Consider the following 19,174-nt stretch of genomic DNA (forward strand, 5'->3'; position numbering starts at 1 on the left):
ACAGATGGATTTATAGGGTGTCAGGTCTCTAGGAGTGTAGGGGGCCCTTTGTATGGCCAGAAGAAAGTGACGAAGTGTATAAGCACTAAACAAGTCAAGCGGAGGGTCAGAAAGCTCGGCGACAGTTTACGTGGTCGGGAGCCCTCCCGTGGGCCACACCTCTCCCAGACGCTGTTTCCCCACCACTGTCAACTGTCGCAGTTTCTTGTTGGTAAATCCCGGTGGGAAGTCTGGATTACCTATAACCGGAGTCATTGGTGATGGCAGGGGAGCAATGTGTGTGCAGCGGAACAACCTCCGCACAACAGCCAACGTAGCTCCCACTACGGGGTGACCTCTGAGGTCTTTTGGTAGGGAGGACAGGAGCCACGGGGAGGTCAATAGGGGAATGGAACCATCCTCAATCTCCATCTCCACCCACTGCTTGTGTGGGCCATTACAATGCCAATCAACGACTCTCGCTAGCAGAGTCACTCTGTAGTATTGTCTGAGATCTGGGAGACCCAGACCCCCCTTGTCCTTTGGTCTGGCAAGCAATTGCAAACGGGCTCTGGGCGGTTTGCGCTCCCAAATAAAGTCCCGGAGCAGCACCTGCAGTTGTCTGAAAAAAATTGGGGGTAACCGGATCGGTAATGTCTGGAACATGTATAAGATCCGAGGGAGGGCCATCATTTTGAATGCATTACAGCGCCCAAACCAGGTCAGTGTTAAAGCATGCCAGTTTCCCAAATTAGATTTCAGTCTATCCAGGAGAGGGACAAAATTAAGCAGGTACAATTGCGATAAATCGGCTGCGATGTCAACGCCCAGTTAACGTATAGATTTTTCAGCCCAGTAGAATGGAAAAGAGGAGCGGAGCCTCTTGGCCTCACCATCCGGGACCAATATATTCAATACAGCCGACTTGGCGCAATTGTTTTTATAGTTTGATAGGCTGCCGTGTCGCTGTAGAGACGCAAGTATTTTGGGAAGCAAAATGTGTGGATTGGAGACGGAAAAAATTAGATCGTCAGCGTACGCCGCAATTTTGTGGTGTGCCGAGGGTTTGGATATGCCAGTAATATTCGGGTCATTCCGAACGTGACACATAAGTGGTTCCAGTGTCAGAATTAAAATTAGGGGAGACAGAGAGCACCCTTGCCTCGTCCCATTAGTGATGGGGAAAGAGTCCGAGCACCACTCGGTCACCCGTACCGCTGCCGATGGCGTGGAGTAAAGCGACATTACCCAGCTCATCATGTTGGGGCCAAGACCTATATGTTCCAGGGTGGCCTGCATAAAGTGCCAGGCCACCTTGTCAAAGGCCTTCTCCGCATCCGTTGACAACATAAGCAAGGGCCTTCCCTGTACATGCGCCGCATGGATTAAATTGAGGACTCGGGCCGTATTGTCTCTAGCTTCCGACTTATTTTTATTTTTTTGCTTGTTTCCCAAGGTGACCATCTTGGCGTTTGTCAAGAGGGTTGAAAGTGCCTGAAGAGATTGCCTACGGGCACATCACCCTGAAAGCACCCGATCTCGTTTGATGTTGGAGGCTAATCGAGTCGGGCCTTGTTAGTACCTGGATGGGAGACCGCCTGGGAATACCAGGTGTCGTAGACTTTTTTTTATGTTGTTGGCATTGACCTGTTTTTTTTCCGCTTATTTCCCAAAGTGACCATCTTGGTGTTTGTCAAGAGGGTTGAGAGTGCCTGAAGAGATTGCCTATGGCCACATCACTCTGAAAGCACCCAATCTCGTCTGATCTTGGAGGCTAAGAAGAGTCGGGCCTGGTTAGTACCTGGATGGGAGACCACCTGGGATTACCAGTTATTGTAGGCTTCTTTTTATGTTGTTGGCGTTGATTCGTTTTCTTTTTTTTTGCTTGTTTCCCAAGGTGACCATCTTGGCATTTATCAAGAGGGTTGAGAGTGCCCAAAGAGAACGCTTACAGTAGCATCACCCTGAAAGAGCCCTATCTATTCTCTTTTCTGAGGCTAAGAAGGGTTGGGCCTAGTTAGTACCTGGATGGGAGATGGCGTTGGAATACCAGGTGCCGTATTCTTCTTTTTATGTTGTTGACATTGACCTGTTTTTTATCGCTTGTATCTCAAGGTGACTATCTTGGCATTTGTCAAGAGGGTTGAGAATGCCCAAAGAGATTGCCTATGGGCACATAACCCTGAAAGCACCCGATCTCCTCTGATCTCAGAAGCTAAACAGGGTTGGGCCTTGCTAGTACCTGGATTGGAGACCACCTGGGAATACTAGGTGCTGTAGGCTTCTTTTTATGTTGTTGGCCTTGACCTGTTTTTTTTTTCACTTGTTTCCCAAGGTGACCATCTTGGCGTATGTCAAGAGGGTTGAGAGTGCCCGAAGAGATTATCTACGGCCCCATCACCCTGAAAGCACCCAATCTCGTCTGATCTCGGATGCTAAACAGTGTCGGGCCTGGTTAGTACCTGGATGGGAGACCGCCTGGGAATACCAGGTGCCATAGGCTTCTTTTTTTTATTTTTTTTATTTAGTAGTATGCAACATTACAATGCAAAGGCAACTTCACAGAATGTGTGATACAAATAGTTACAAACAAACGATCATATTGCATGGATATCAGAGCCAATGGTAAGAAGTCCGAGGAGAATAGCATGTGTACAGCTTTGCGGTCATATCAAGATGAGATTAAAGCTCCATCTCGTTGGGATCCTCTACCACGTAAAATATTATTGATACTAGCCCTGCTATCCTCGAAGAGTTTAGATATCCATAGATAGGGGAAGAGTATTGTGTAGTAGTCAAATGGGGTCGGAACATACCATTTTCTTTTCCCTTTTTTGAGTTAAGAAGGGAAATAGTAGAACTGAAAGGAGGGAGAAGGGGAAAGAGAAGATTGGGGAAAGAAATGGCAGAAAAGGAAAAGAAGGGGTAAGGGGGTGTCGTGGGTAGAGTGGATAGGATGGGGTCCCCTCCCAGGGAGCAAGAGACGCCCTCGGCTCACCAGCTCATCAGCTGTCCAACGTTTGGAACAGCGATCTCCAACGATCACCATGAGCTTACTATGTCTCGCGGAGGTATTCTTCCGAAAAGCGAAACTGGGTCCAGTAGAACCATCTGTTCCCATGCTCCTCCGTTTTATCCCTCATTGTGGCAGTCAGGTCTTCCATTCGTTCAATATCATTTACCCTTGCGAACCACTGGGTCACCATTGGAGCAGATTGCTCTTTCCACTGACTTGGGATACAGGCCCTAGCTGCATTGAGGAGATGTTTAAGTAAGGACTTATGATAACGCTTTCTCGACATAGGAGTTAGATTGAGAAGAACTGCTGTGGGATCATTGGCTAAGGAAATGTCTGTGAACTTGTGGATGAGTCTCAGGACAGGCTGCCAGAATGTTTGTAATTTAGGGCATTCCCAGAAAATGTGGAGAATGGTGCCAGCCTGTTGCCCGCAGCGACAGCAGCGGTCAGATTGACCGGGGAATATTTTGGCCAACACCACCGGTGTACGATACCAGCGTGTGATCAGCTTATATGAGATCTCCTGATATTTACTGCAGAGTGACGACTTATGGGCGAAAAAGAGTATTCTGTCCTTCTGTGGTTTGGAGAATGTAGTTTGTAAGTCCCTTTTCCATTTAGCTAGGAAGGGTGGATCCGTGGAGGATTGTGCGTCTGTCAGGATTTGGTAGGACCTAGAGAGGGAACCACGAATTGGGCCATCATCCAGGCAAAGTTCCTCGAAGGGGTGGAATTGTCTAGAGAAGAACGAATGGTTAGGTAGTGATCCGAGGAAATGGATTAGCTGTCTAACTCTCCAGCTATCCAATGCAACAGGTACTTGCTCTAGCAGTATGGTCCCCATGGGAATCAAGCCCGTGGGTCCAAGAAATAGGGCTGCTCTCAGAAGCCCTTTCGGGGCTTGCCTGGTAAAGGCCTGGTCAGACAGGCCCGGAGGGAATCTAGGATGTCCAATAATTGGGGTCATAGGAGAAGGGAAGTTAGTCAGGTGGGAAAGATGAAAAAAACTATCCATCTCGGCGAGCGAGGGGCCAATTAACGGGTGAGTAGTCACACAGTGCTCCAATGGCCTCCCCGCCCAAGGCAGACCAGCCAGTGGAACCCGCGCATTCTCCTGCTCTAGCTTGACCCATAGCTTCAGTTCCCCATGCCGGTGTCTTATCACATATGGTCCCCCATCGGATAGTGTCCGCTGTGTACTGCGCATGCGCAGTACACAGCAACACAGATTCCGAAAATTGCCGAGCATGAACGGCGCCTGCGCACTGAGTCCAGGTTCTATCCCCACTATCCAAGTGGACATAGAGTAAGAATATAAAAGAGCCGAGCGCAGCGAGGCCGAGCCCGAAGCGTGGCGAGCGAAGCTCGCCTGCGAGGGACCCTCTAATATTCACAACCCTATGTCCGCTTGGATGGTGGGGCTACCACCTCCACTCACCGCGCAGGCGCCGTTCAGCTTCGGAGATTTTCCGAAGCTTCGTCTGCTCCGTACTGCTCATGCGCAGTATGGCGCGGACACTATATCATGGCCGGACAGTATATGGCAGAACACCGGCACCAGTCAACCACCTGTTTCATGTGCGTCGCTGTGTAATATAGAGCAGGGTCCGGGAAGCCAATACCTCCCCGCAATTTCGGTCGCAATAGCATTGCCCTACCAATACGCATATGTTTTCCGCGCCAGAGGAACTTGATAAAGATTGAGCGAACCGCATGAAAGAAAGTCTGGGGTATTTTGATAGGTAAGGCTTGTAGTAGATACAGAAGTCGTGGCATCGCGTTCATCTTCAACACATTACAGCGTCCGAACCATGACAGAGCTAGTGGGTCCCATCTTTTAAGGTCCGCTGTAAGCCCATAGGCTTCTTTTTATGTTGTTGGCTTTGACCTGTTTTTTTTGCTTGTTTCTCAAGGCGACCATCTTGGCGTTTGTCAAGAGGGTTGGGCGTGTCTTGAAGAGAACGCTTACGGCCACATCAACCTGAAAGCACCCGATGTCATCTGATTTCAGAGGCTAAGCAGCGTCAGGCCTGGTTAGTACCTGGATGGGAGACTCCCTGGGAAGACCAGGTGCCATAGAAGGATCTGGTCTGGTTAGTGTCTTTTTTTTTTTTTTATTCTTTATTTACGGATTGCAGGTAATACAGAGACAAACTGTAAAAGACATAGATCCCTCAGTTTTCCAGGTTAACAAAAATACATAGTTAATACTTCGTGGGGGACCGGGGGAAACCTAACAACTTATGTCAGCAGCAGCCCCAGCCGTGGCTAGGCCACCACATTATCCCACTCTAATGATCTGGCACCCTAGTGTCTACTTATAAACCAGGGCAGTCCGCGGGGCGATCCCCCTCCAGGCCCAGACTGAGGGGCCTCTAACATCGGTCACCTTCATTCTATTGGTCAAAGAGCTCAGCCGGGACCACCCCGAGGGCCGCCAACCCCTGGCTGGGAAATCGAGGGAACAAAACGAAAAGATCCTTGCAATCACCATGTATTTTAATTATACTTGGGAGTTAGGGGGTAGGGAAAGAGGGGGGAGCAAATGGGCAGGAGAAGGGGATGGGGTAGAAAGAATGAAAGTTATAGGGGGCTAACAGTGCTACGAGGCAGACGGGGGAGAGAGTGAACCAGGGTGGTATACGAGAAGGGAGAGAAAGAAAGAGGACTCCGATGGGTTCCCACGGCCGGACCCTTCCCTCTATACACGTGCCAGAGCCTACAGATAGGATCTGTATGCGTCGGAAAACCTGAACAGGCTCCAAGACAACCAACAAGCAGTGTGCTCTTCCTCCCTGTCGCCTAACGCTGATGTGAGCTGTTCCATACTGTAGATGTCGCAAACTCTTGCAAACCAGTGAGACACCAGTGGAGCGGCCTGCTGTTTCCACATGCTAGGTATACATGCCCTGGCCCCACTCAGAAGATGTTTTAAGAGAGATTTATGGTACTTCTTGCTCGAGAGTGGGGTCAGATTGAGGAAGATCGCAGCTGGGTTGTTCTGGAGATCAATAGCCGTGAGGTCATTAATGATATTGAGAACCTGTCTCCAGAAATGGGCCAGTTGAGGGCATTCCCAGAAGATATGTAGTAACGTGCCGGCTTGTTCACCGCATCTCCAGCACAAAGGGCTGTGACCGGGAAACATAGCCGCCAGGACAGTGGGGGTCCTGTACCATCGGGTCAAAATTTTATAAGCTATTTCCTGGTATTTACTACATAGGGATGACTTGTGCGCAAAAAGAAGCGCGCGGTTCTTCTGGTCTGGCGAGAGCCGGACATGCAGGTCTCGCTCCCATTTTTCCACGAACACCAGGTTACCCTGGGAGAGTTGGTCCAGTAGGATGCGATATGACAGGGAAAGAGACCTTCGGGTCGGTCCCTCTCCTGAGAATACCTCCTCAAACGATGTTAGGGGTCTGCGGAATTCGCCACTGTTTGGCAAAGATTTCAAGAAGTGGGAGAGTTGGGAAAGCTTCCACTGTCCCAGGGCCGTGGTTGCTAACGCCTTGTACATAGTGGAGACCGCTGTCCACGTCCTAGGGCCAAGAAAAGAAGAGGCCCGCACAAGGTCCCAGTCAGGGTCGAGGCGGAAAGACTTTTCCGTCATGCCGGGTTCAAAGCGTGGGTGTCCAATAATAGGAGTCATGGGCGAAGGGAAACTGGGCACGCCCGTCAGGGTAAAATATCTGTCTAGCTCTTGTAGCGTTGGCTCAATGTGTGGGTGTGCCCGCGTCGCTCCCGACCAGCCCGGTCCACTCCAGGGCAAACCCTCAAGTGGAAATGGTACGGATTCATGCTCCAGACGAACCCACAGCTTATCCTTCAGGTGTCTGCACCAGTCAACTACTCTGTTCATGTGCACCGCCGTATAGTACCATGCCGGATCTGGGAGGCCAATCCCTCCCTTGTCTTTTGGTCTGAGCAGTAATGTTCGGCTGAGTCTTGGAGGCCTGCCCTGCCATACGTATCGAATAAAGATGGAGCGCATGGCTTTAAAAAATGATTGGGGGATTTTTATCGGTAAGGCTTGTAATAGGTACAAGAGTCTGGGCATTACATTCATTTTGAGCACATTGCATCTCCCAAACCAAGAGGTCGCCAACTTTGACCACCTCTCTAGATCTACGGCAAAATTTTTTAGAAGCGGCTGGAAATTCAATTGGAAAATCAGATGTGGGTCCGGGTGAACCTTGGTACCCAGATATTGTATAGCCCCAGTTGCCCAACGAAAGGGAAAATTAGTGCTTAGACTCGTCTGGGCGTTGGTAGACAGGGAGACGTTGAGTGCTTCCGATTTCTGTAAGTTAATTTTAAAATTTGACAGGGTGCCATATCGTCTTATTTCCGCTAAGAGATTCGGCAATGTAATGTGAGGCTCTGAGACATAGAACAAGAGGTCATCTGCAAAGGCTGCGACCTTATGGTGGTGTGAGAGGGTGTCCAGTCCCTTGATGTCTATGTTCTGCCTGATGTGGTGCAGCAAGGGTTCAAGCGATAGGACAAACAAAAGGGGGGACAACGGGCATCCCTGCCTCGTTCCATTGCCAATAGTGAAACGCGACGAGGCAAACCCATGGACCCTAACCATCGCCGTCGGTGACGAGTAAAGAGCTGTAACCCATGAAAGCATGGGGGGGGGGGTACCCCCAGGCTTCGCAGGGTGGCTAGCAAAAAAGGCCAGCTCACCCTGTCAAACGCTTTTTCTGCGTCCACAGAGAGCAACATAATCGGTAGTTTAAGGCGTCTGGGGCGTTCTATAACATTGATTGTCCTGGTAGTGTTGTCTCGGGCTTCCCTGTTACGAATAAACCCCACCTGATCCAGAGGTATCAGGCGTTGGAGAATGGGCGCCAACCGCTTCGCTAGTATCTTAGTGAAGAGCTTAAGGTCGCGTATTAAGGAGATGGGCCTGTAGTTCGCACAGAGAAGCGGATCCTTCTCCGGCTTGGGTATGACCGAGATGCTTGCCTGCAACAGCTCCGGTGGAAAGGTCTGGCCCTCCAATAGGGCGTTAAAAGCTGACACAAACGGCGTGGACAACAGGGAGAGGAAGGCCTTATAATAAGGGACCGTAAACCCATCTGGGCCTGGTGCCTTGCCCTTGGGTGAGTCTCTTAACGCTGCCGACAATTCCTCCGGGGAGATAGGTTGCGAGAGAAGCTCTATCTCTTCCTGTGTCAGCGACGGGAGGTTTGCCGAAGCTAGGTACTCGTCAATGGCCGCTGTGCCGGCCTGGAGGGCATCTCCTGAGTCCCGGGGGTGCAAGTTATAAAGGGCTTCATAGAAAGATCGGAAACACTCCGCTATCTCCCGTGAATCATGAAGTTTGGCACCCGAAGGGGAGGTCATGGTTGGAATGAAGGACGCTTTGCGTTGGGCACGCAGGGAGTTCGCTAGGGACCTACTACACTTGTCTCCATATTCATAATACGTCCTGTGGACCCACATGAGTCTGGTTCTAGCCTGAAAGAGAGAGAAATCTCTGATTTGTTCTCTAAGATCTCTCACCTCCACCTCCAGCGCAGCAGTCGGCTGGGATTTGTGTCGTTGTTCACACGCATGCAACTTGGCAATAAGTTTGGCGAGAGCCTCAATTTTGGCCACTTTGAGTCTATGACCATGTTAAATAAGAATGCCCCTAATGTAGCATTTATGAGCCGCCCATAACATGAGGGGGTTGGAAACAGAATCACGGTTATGATCAAAGTAACTTTCTAATTCCCTAAGCAGGTCTGCGTGGGTCTCAGGGTCCTTCAGGAGAGACTCGTTCAGTCTCCACCAGGACTGACCACACGACTCCTGTTGTAGCTTCAGCATCAAAGAAATCGGGGCATGGTCAGACAGGGCTATGTGGCCTATCTGAGCGTCTGTGACCGCCGGGATAGCATTGTGGGCGACTAAAAACATACCTATACGTGAGTAAGAACCATGAGCGGTGGAAAAGAACGTATAGTCCCTATCCTGTGGGTGAAGCGTACGCCACACATCGATCAGTCGGTGGGAGTGTAGCAGGTCTCTTATGTGTGAATGCGTTCTCGCAGAAATCGCAGAGGTGCCCGATGATGAGTCTCTGCGGGGGTCCAAGGTGAGGTTAAAGTCCCCCCCAACGATCAAAGTACCCTCCGAGAATGCAGCCAGGGCATCCAAGCATGCTTCTAAGGCCGGCAGCTGGTCCACATTCGGCATGTATAGGTTGGCAAGAGTAAAAGTTTGCGAGTGGAGAGTTCCCTTAATGAAGAGTAATCTCCCTTCACTATCGGCTTGGACAGCTAACAGGCATTTTTAGCAAGAAGAACACACACTCCTCTCGATTTGGAAGTAGGGGACGTGCTGTGGTGGGCCAGGGGGAAGTGCTTACTATAAAGCCGTGGTATTTGGTCTGTCCTGAAATGGGTCTCCTGGAGGAAAACTATTTGGGGCTTCATCCGCCACAATTCTGTTAGGCAGCTGGACCTTTTTTCAGGTACATTCAGCCCTTTCACATTCCAGGAAACCAGCTTCAGGGCCATGTCGGCAGTGGTACCCGGCCGGCGGTCCCCACCAGAGTCAGTAGTAGATATAGAGTTCAAGCATAGAGGAAGAGGAGGAGAAAAAGGAAAAGCAGTAATGAAGCGGAGAAGGTCCGGAGTTAGTAGGGAGGAGGAGGGTAGGAGGGGTGGGGATAGATCGGGGAATTGCTAAAGCTCCTATCGGAGAGAACCTGCTGGTTAGGGCAGAGGGGCCTAGTGGGGGAAGAGGTAAGGCACTGCAGAGGGAGGAACTCGTCGGTGCAGTACCCCTCCAGCATCCCATGGTCCATGCAGTCGCAATCGGGCGTGCACGGAGCTTCTTTGGCATCTTAACTACGACATCAAACGCATTATAGAACATCACTGCAGCAGGTATCGGGCAGTTAACAATAGTAGAACAGTGCATAATTAAACCAACATATTAAACTTTTCAACACAGAGTATAGATAACTTTATACCACCCAGGCACCCGCCCCCCCCCCCCAAAAAAAATGGAAAAAAGGGGGGGGGGAGAGGGGGAGGGAGCGGGAACGCCGCCCAGGGGCACCCGGGGGGCACCACCAGGCAGTCCAAAAACACAAACAGCGCAGAGACTAGGGCACCTGTAGATAAACAGTAACGAGAATGGTGAACAGTACCGCCAATAACTCAGGGCTTCGTCCAGGAAGCGCAGTGTCCAACTCTGTTCTTCCAATGTCCTTCCTCTCCCCTAGCGGGGGCGCTGGGAACAATGGCCCGTGGCATGGTAAACAACACAAAGCTGGATACTCCAGCCATCTATGTTGGTAGAGAAAAAGAAAACAAAAAAAAAAGGGTATAACACAGGAATAACGGAAAATTACTGTACTCTCTCAGGGTTCACGATCTTGAGGGGCCTGCGATCTCTGACGTTGGGATCGACGGTGGAGTCTCACTCTCTGTGGCCTGGTTGAGGGGTTGTTCGTCGGGGCCACTGCTCCCTGGGGGACAACAGGAGCCAACCAGTCGGGGACCTGAACCGAGGGCAGGCCCAAAGCCTCCAGAAAGGACGGGACCTCCGAAGGGTGTCGTAGCGCAAGGGGCCTCCCATTTTTGCGCACTATAAGGTGAAACGGATGGCCCCACTTGTATGGAATCCTCCGTTCAGTTAGGTGTTCCAGAAGGGGTCGCAGACAGCGTCTCATCTGGAAGGTCTTGCGGGATGCATCTGGCAGAAGGATGACTTGGGCCCCGTCAAAATCAATGCTGCCTTTGCGCCACGACGCTTGCAGGACATCCTCCCTAACTGAGTAATTGTGGAGACAGCATAAAACGTCACGTGGCCGGTTCTCTGTGGGGCTCCTGGGGCCCAGGGTCCTGTGGACTCTATCAATAGCTATTACTGTGTCAGCAGCGCGGTCCAGACAGGCGTTAAATATAGCTGTAACTGTGGCTTTGAGGTCTGCCTGGCCAGTGGCTTCGGGCAAGTCTCTGATCCTGATGTTGCGTCTGCGGTTGCGATTCTCAAGGTCATCCACTAGGAGTTGCAACTGTGCCACTCTGTCAGCAAGGGTATCATGTGCGGCTTGCAGGCCAGAAACATCAGTGGTCAGGGAGGTCACATCCGATGCCAGGGTGGTCACCCGCTCGTTCGTAGCCGACACGTCACGTTTGACCCCTGCGATTTCATGTCGCAAGGTCGTTTCAATCCTGGCTGCCATACAGCTAAAGTCTGCTTTAGTGGGAAGGTTTTGGAGTAAAGCTAGGATGGCCTTGTCCCCCAATAATGCCGGTGCTGGTGGCAGCGGTGGGTCCCCCTGTGTGTCTGAGGCGAGAGCAGCCTGGCCATTCGGTCCTGGGATGAGGCTTCCACTGCGGGAGGGTCTCTGGGACAGTTGGGAGTTGTGAGGGAACCAGGGTGGCAGGCCGCTATGGTCCGGGCTGTCAAGCGAGGCCATAGACAGTGAGCGGGGGAGACACGGGGACAAGTCACTAGGCGAGGAGAACGGGGGCATGTCGTGTCCCTACATAGCAGTCTGCTCACCTTCCCTCTGTGCCGCGTGTCCTGGAGCGCCGGAGGCCGCGGGTGCCATCTTGGCTGGATCCGGCGTGGAGGCCGGAGGCTGCAGAGGGACCAAGTACCTGTCCATGGCAGCAGCGGCGGACCCCGCTCGGCTGGCTGTGTTCCGCCAATGCGCGGGGATGTCGGCGATGCCGAAATATGCGACCAGACTGTGGTAAAGGGGTGCGGAGGGGTCACGGACCAGGAGCTCCGGAAAAGAGCGTCCTCACTCCTTCATGCCTAGGCCACGCCCCCCCCTGGTTAGTGTCTTGATTGGGAGATCGCCTGGGAATACTGGATGCCGTAGGCTTCTTTTTATGTTGTTGGCTTTGACCTGTTTTTTTTAGCTTGTTTCCCAAGGTGACCATCTTGGCCTTTGTCAAGAGGCTTCAGAGTGCCCAAAGAGAGTGCCTACGGCCAAATCACCTATATAGTATCTTATATATAATAACTAAAAATATTATTTATTATTATAGATATAGATATATAGTATAGTGATTTGGCCGTAGGCACTCTCTTTGGGCACTCTGAAGCCTCTTGACAAAGGCCAAGATGGTCACCTTGGGAAACAAGCTAAAAAAAACAGGTCAAAGCCAACAACATAAAAAGAAGCCTACGGCATCCAGTATTCCCAGGCGATCTCCCAATCAAGACACTAACCAGACCAGATCCTTCTATGGCACCTGGTCTTCCCAGGGAGTCTCCCATCCAGGTACTAACCAGGCCTGACGCTGCTTAGCCTCTGAAATCAGACGAGATCGGGTGCTTTCAGGTTGATGTGGCCGTAAGCGTTCTCTTCAAGACACGCCCAACCCTCTTGACAAACGCCAAGATGCTCACCTTGAGAAACAAGCAAAAAAAAACAGGTCAAAGCCAACAACATAAAAAGAAGCCTATGGGCTTACAGCGGACCTTAAAAGATGGGACCCACTAGCTCTGTCATGGTTCGGACGCTGTAATGTGTTGAAGATGAACGCGATGCCACGACTTCTGTATCTACTACAAGCCTTACCTATCAAAATACCCCAGACTTTCTTTCATGCGGTTCGCTCAATCTTTATCAAGTTCCTCTGGCGCGGAAAACATATGCGTATTGGTAGGGCAATGCTATTGCGACCGAAATTGCGGGGAGGTATTGGCTTCCCGGACCCTGCTCTATATTACACAGCGACGCACATGACACCGGTGGTTGACTGGTGCCGGTGTTCTGCCATATACTGTCCGGCCATGATATAGTGTCCGCGCCGTACTGCGAAGCAGACGAAGCTTCGGAAAATCTCCGAAGCTGAACGGCGCCTGCGCGGTGAGTGGAGGTGGTAGCCCCACCATCCAAGCGGACATAGGGTTGTGAATATTAGAGGGTCCCTCGCAGGCGAGCTTCGCTCGCCACGCTTCGGGCTCGGCCTCGCTGCGCTCGGCTCTTTTATATTCTTACTCTATGTCCACTTGGATAGTGGGGATAGAACCTGGACTCAGTGCGCAGGCGCCGTTCATGCTCGGCAATTTTCGGAATCTGTGTTGTTGTGTACTGCGCATGCGCAGTACACAGCGGACACTATCCGATGGGGGACCATATGTGATAAGACACCGGCATGGGGAACTGAAGCTATGGGTCAAGCTAGAGCAGGAGATGGCGCGGGTTCCACTGGCTCGTCTGCCTTGGGCGGGGAGGCCATTGGAGCCCTGTGTGACTACTCACCCGTTAATTGGCCCCTCGCTCGCCGAGATGGATAGTTTTTTTCACCTTTCCCACCTGACTAACTTCCCTTCTCCTATGACCCCAATTATTGGACATCCTAGATTCCCTCCGGGCCTGTCTGACCAGGCCTTTACCAGGCAAGCCCCGAAAGGGCTTCTGAGAGCAGCCCTATTTCTTGGACCCACGGGCTTGATTCCCATGGGGACCATACTGCTAGAGCAAGTACCTGTTGCATTGGATAGCTGGAGAGCTAGACAGCTAATCCATTTCCTCGGATCACTACCTAACCATTCGTTCTTCTCTAGACAATTCCACCCCTTCGAGGAACTTTGCCTGGATGATGGCCCAATTCGTGGTTCCCTCTCTAGGTCCTACCAAATCCTGACAGACGCACAATCCTCCACGGATCCACCCTTCCTAGCTAAATGGAAAAGGGACTTACAAACTACATTCTCCAAACCACAGAAGGACAGAATACTCTTTTTCGCTCATAAGTCGTCACTCTGCAGTAAATATCAGGAGATCTCATATAAGCTGATCACACGCTGGTATCGTACACCGGTGGTGTTGGCCAAAATATTCCCCGGTCAATCTGACCGCTGCTGTCGCTGTGGACCAAATGTGGCACCATTCTCCACATTTTCTGGGAATGCCCTAAATTACAAACATTCTGGCAGCCTGTCCTGAGACTCATCCACAAGTTCACAGACATTTCCTTAGCCAATGATCCCGCAGCAGTTCTTCTCAATCTAACTCCTATGTCGAGAAAGCGTTATCATAAGTCCTTACTTAAACATCTCCTCAATGCAGCTTGGGCCTGCATCCCAAGTCAGTGGAAAGAGCAATCTGCTCCAATGGTGACCCAGTGGTTCGCAAGGGTAAATGATATTGAACGAATGGAAGACCTGACTGCCACAATGAGGGATAAAACGGAGGAGCATGGGAACAGATGGTTCTACTGGACCCAGTTTCGCTTTTCGGAAGAATACCTCCGCGAGACATAGTAAGCTCATGGTGATCGTTGGAGATCGCTGTTCCAAACGTTGGACAGCTGATGAGCTGGTGAGCCGAGGGCGTCTCTTGCTCCCTGGGAGGGGACCCCACCCACCCCACCCTATCCACTCTACCCACGACACCCCCTTACCCCTTCTTTTCCTTTTCTGCCATTTCCTTCCCCAATCTTCTCTTTCCCCTTCTCCCTCCTTTCAGTTCTACTATTTCCCTTCTTAACTCAAAAAAGGGAAAAGAAAATGGTATGTTCCGACCCCATTTGACTACTACACAATACTCTTCCCCTATCTATGGATATCTAAACTCTTCGAGGGTAGCAGGGCTAGTATCAATAATATTTTAAGTGGTAGAGGATCCCAACGAGATGGAGCTTTAATCTCATCTTGATATGACCGCAAAGCTGTACACGTGCTATTCTCCTCAGACTTCTTACCATTGGCTCTGATATCCATGCAATATGATCATTTGTTTGTAACTATTTGTATCACACATTCTGTGAAGTTGCCTTTGCATTGTATGTCGCATACTACTAAATAAAAAAAATAAAAAACAGAAGCCTATGGCACCTGGTATTCCCAGGCGGTCTCCCATCCAGGTACTAACCAGGCCCGACACTGTTTAGCATCCGAGATCAGACGAGATTCGGCGCTTTCAGGGTGATGGGGCCGTAGGTGATCTCTTCGGGCACTCTCAACCCTCTTGACAAATGCCAAGATGGTCACCTTGGGAAACAAGTGAAAAAAAAAACAGGTCAATGTCAACAACATAAAAAGAAGAATACGGCACCTGGTATTCCAACGCCATCTCCCATCCAGGTACTAACTAGGCCCAACCCTTCTTAGCCTCAGAGAAGAGAAGAGATAGGGCTCTTTCAGGATGATGCTGCTGTAAGCGATCTCTTTGGGCACTCTCATCCCTCTTGACAAATGCCAAGATGGTCACCTTGGGAAACAAGCAAAAAAAAAAAAACGAATCAACGCCAACAACATAAAAAGAAGCCTACAATAACTGGTAATCCCAGGTGGTCTCCCATCCAGGTACTAACCAGGCCCGACTCTTCTTAGCCTCCAAGATCAGACGAGATTGGGTACTTTCAGAGTGATGTGGCCATAGGCAATCTCTTCAGGCACTCTCAACCCTCTTGACAAACACCAAGATGGTCACTTTGGGAAATAAGCGGAAAAAAAACAGGTCAACGCCAACAACATAAAAAGAAGTCTACGACACCTGGTATTCCCAGGCGGTCTCCCATCCAGGTACTAACAAGGCCCGACTCTATTAGCCTCCAACATCAAACGAGATCGGGTGATTTCAGGGTGATGTGCCCGTAGGCAATCTCTTCAGGCACTTTCAACCCTCTTGACAAACGCCAAGATGGTCACCTTGGGAAACAAGCAAAAAAATATAAATAAGTCGGAAGCTAGAGACAATACGGCCCGAGTCCTCAATTTAATCCATGCGGCGCATGTACAGGGAAGGCCCTTGCTTATGTTGTCAACGGACGCGGAGAAGGCCTTTGACAGGGTGGCCTGGCACTTTATGCAGGCCACCCTGGAACATATAGGTCTTGGCCCCAACATGATGAGCTGAGTAATGTCGCTTTACTCCACGCCGTCGGCAGCTTTACGGGTGACCGAGTGGTGCTCGGACTCTTTCCCCATCACTAATGGGACGAGGCAGGGGTGCCCTCTGTCTCCCCTAATTTTAATTCTGACACTGGAACCACTTATGTGTCACGTTCGGAATGACCCGAATATTACTGGCATATCCAAACCCTCGGCACACCACAAAATTGCGGCGTACGCTGACGATCTAATTTTTTCGTCTCCAATCCACACATTTTGCTTCCCAAAATACTTGCGTCTCTACAGCGACACGGCAGCCTATCAAACTATAAAAACAATTGCGCCAAGTCGGCTGTATTGAATATATCGGTCCCGGATGGTGAGGCCAAGAGGCTCCAGTCCGCTTTTCCATTCTACTGGGCTGAAAAATCTATACGTTAACTAGGCGTTGACATCGCAGCGGATTTAGCGCAATTGTACCTGCTTCATTTTGTCCCTCTCCTGGATAGACTGAAATCTGATTTGGGAAACTGGCATGCTTTAACACTGACCTGGTTCGGGCGCTGTAATGCATTCAAAATGATGGCCCTCCCTCGGATCTTATACATGTTCCAGACATTACCGATCCGGTTACCCCCAATTTTTTTCAGACAACTGCAGGTGCTGCTCCGGGACTTTATTTGGGAGCGCAAACCGCCCAGAGCCCGTTTGCAATTGCTTGCCAGACCAAAGGACAAGGGGGGTCTGGGTCTCCCAGATCTCAGACAATACTACAGAGTGACTCTGCTAGCGAGAGTCGTTGATTGGCATTGTAATGGCCCACACAAGCAGTGGGTGGAGATGGAGATTGAGGATGGTTCCATTCCCCTATTGACCTCCCCGTGGCTCCTGTCCTCCCTACCAAAAGACCTCAGAGGTCACCCCGTAGTGGGAGCTACGTTGGCTGTTGTGCGGAGGTTGTTCCGCTGCACACACATTGCTCCCCTGCCATCACCAATGACTCCGGTTATAGGTAATCCAGACTTCCCACCGGGATTTACCAACAAGAAACTGCGACAGTTGACAGTGGTGGGGAAACAGCGTCTGGGAGAGGTGTGGCCCACGGGAGGGCTCCCGACCACGCAAACCGTCGCCGAGCTTTCTGACCCTCCGCTTGACTTGTTTAGTGCTTATCAACTTCGTCACTTTCTTCTGGCCATACAAAGGGCCCCCTACACTCCTAGAGACCTGACACCCTATAAATCCATCTGTCACAAAAGGGAACCTGTGCGACACACCCTCTCCCTCCTGTACAACCTATTGAGTAGTCAGGAGGAGGAGTCGACCCCCACCATTTATCCACAAATGGGAGAGGGACTTTGGCATCACATTTACCCCACAACAGATAGGGAAGATCCTGACCTTAGTACATAAAGCTTCCATCGCAAACCAATATCAACATACAAGATAGTCTCACGCTGGTATAGAGTCCCATACCTTCTGAAAAAAATGGATAGATCGATCCCGGATGTTTGTTGGAGGTGAAATTCAGATATGGGGACCATGGGACACCTTTTCTGGGCATGCCCGACCTTGAGGAACTTTTGGGTTCCCAGTAGCGTGCCTTCTACACTTGACCGAACAGCCTGTTCGAAAATACAAAAAAACCCTCACGATGCAACTCCTGAATGCCGCCCGGGCCTGCATTCCCACACTGTGGAGGCAGCCTCAGCCCCCATCCAAGGTGCTGTGGTATTCCAAAGTCAATCATATTCTCCGGATGGAAGAATTGACCGCCACCCTTCACAACACTGAAGAGGCATTTAGTGTTACATGGAGGCCCTGGAGGTATTTTACTGGTACTCGAGACTACATTCGGGAGGTGAGCAGTGCCTCCGTCCCAGAAAACGACTGAACATCTAACGTTTACCTACGTAGGCCATGTCTGCCCTGGGTGGCATTCCCCCCCTCCCTTTTTGTCTTTATTTTTCTTTTTTTCCCCGCCGCCATCCCCCCACCTCCTCTCTCTCCGTCTTTGCACTCTCTTCTTCCCCCGTCCTCCCTTTTAACTATGCCTTGTCTCCTTACTAGCCTTCAGGACCCAGAAGAACCCCAGGGTTCTGGACATGACCGGCTCATATTTTACTCTGGTTCACGTAGGTCATGATAAGCTGGCTCGCTGTGGTCCCAGTTGTTCTCCATGATTACATTTGTCCGAACGGAGCTGCACTAGTTATACTGTACTACATGTCGGAGGTGGGGTTTCTCTATATTCTGCATGAAACTGTAGGACTCCCCTCTGAGAACCCAGAGTTATTTGGCTGCCTATTTTTTGTTAGCATGTAATTGTGACCCTGGGTCATGCTGTATGGTTGACTGTTATATTTATGTTGTTCTACTTAATAAAAGAATAATAAAAATAAAAAAAATAAGTCAATGCCAACAGCTTAAAAACTAAAGCCTATGGCATCGAGAAATCCCAGGCGGTCTCCCATCCAGGTACTAACCATGTCCCAACCCTGCTTAGCCTCTGAGATCAAATGCATGCTCAACCCTCTTGACAAACGCCAAGATGGTCACCTTGGGAAACAAACAAAAAAAACAAGTCAACGCCAACAACATAAAAAGAAGCCTGCGGCATCTGGAAAACCCAGGCGGTCTCCCATCCAGGTACAAACCAGGCCCAACCCTGCTTAACCTCTGAGACCAAACGAGATTGGGCGCTTTCAGGGTGTTGTGCCCGTAGGCAATTTCTTTGTGCACTCTCAACCCTCTTGACAAATGCCAAGATGGTCACCTTGGGAAACAAGGGAAAAAAAACAGGTCAAAGCCAACAACATAAAAAGAATCCTACGGTATCCGGTATTCCCAGGCGATCTCCCAATCAAGACACTAACCAGACCAGATCCTTCTATGTCACCTGGTCTTCCCAGGCAGTCTCCCATCCAGGTACTAACCAGGCTTGATGCTGCTAAGCCTCTGAAATCAGACGAGATCGGGTGCTTTCAGGGTGATGTGGCCGTAAGTGTTCTCTTCAAGACACGCCCAACCCTCTTGACAAACGCCAAGATGGTCGCCTTGAGAAACAAGCGAAAAAAACAGTTCAAAGCCAACAACAAAAAAAGAAGCCTATGGCACCTGGTATTTCCAGGCGGTCTCCCATCCAGGTACTAACCAGGCCCGACACTGTTTAGCCTCTGAGATCAGATGAGATTGGGCGCTTTCAGGGTGATGGGGCCGTAGGTGATCTCTTTGGGCACTCTCAACCCTTTTGTTAAGCGCCAAGATGGTCACCTTGGGAAACAAGCGAAAATAAACAGGTAAACGCCAACAACATAAAAAGAAGCCTACGGCACCTGGTATTCACAGATGGTCTCCCATACAGGTATT

The 19,174-nt window shown here is 50.5% G+C and overlaps 6 pseudogenes; 3 read left to right on the forward strand and 3 right to left on the reverse strand.

The window, feature by feature from the left end:
- Window positions 1–1,702: 1,702 nt before the first annotated feature.
- LOC143947946 (5S ribosomal RNA) lies at window positions 1,703–1,821 on the forward strand (annotated as a pseudogene).
- A 322-nt stretch (window positions 1,822–2,143) lies between these two features.
- Window positions 2,144–2,262, forward strand: LOC143948413 (5S ribosomal RNA; annotated as a pseudogene).
- A 101-nt stretch (window positions 2,263–2,363) lies between these two features.
- On the forward strand, window positions 2,364–2,482 carry LOC143947112 (5S ribosomal RNA; annotated as a pseudogene).
- A 12,312-nt stretch (window positions 2,483–14,794) lies between these two features.
- On the reverse strand, window positions 14,795–14,913 carry LOC143948425 (5S ribosomal RNA; annotated as a pseudogene).
- Window positions 14,914–15,236: 323 nt separating this feature from the next.
- Window positions 15,237–15,355, reverse strand: LOC143948391 (5S ribosomal RNA; annotated as a pseudogene).
- A 3,555-nt stretch (window positions 15,356–18,910) lies between these two features.
- Window positions 18,911–19,029, reverse strand: LOC143948886 (5S ribosomal RNA; annotated as a pseudogene).
- Between the last annotated feature and the right edge of the window lie 145 nt (window positions 19,030–19,174).

This window comes from Lithobates pipiens, unplaced genomic scaffold (assembly GCF_037356315.1).
Source record: "Lithobates pipiens isolate NorthernLeopardFrog02 unplaced genomic scaffold, aLitPip1_a1.2 Scaffold_30, whole genome shotgun sequence".
Lineage (NCBI taxonomy): Eukaryota > Metazoa > Chordata > Amphibia > Anura > Ranidae > Lithobates > Lithobates pipiens.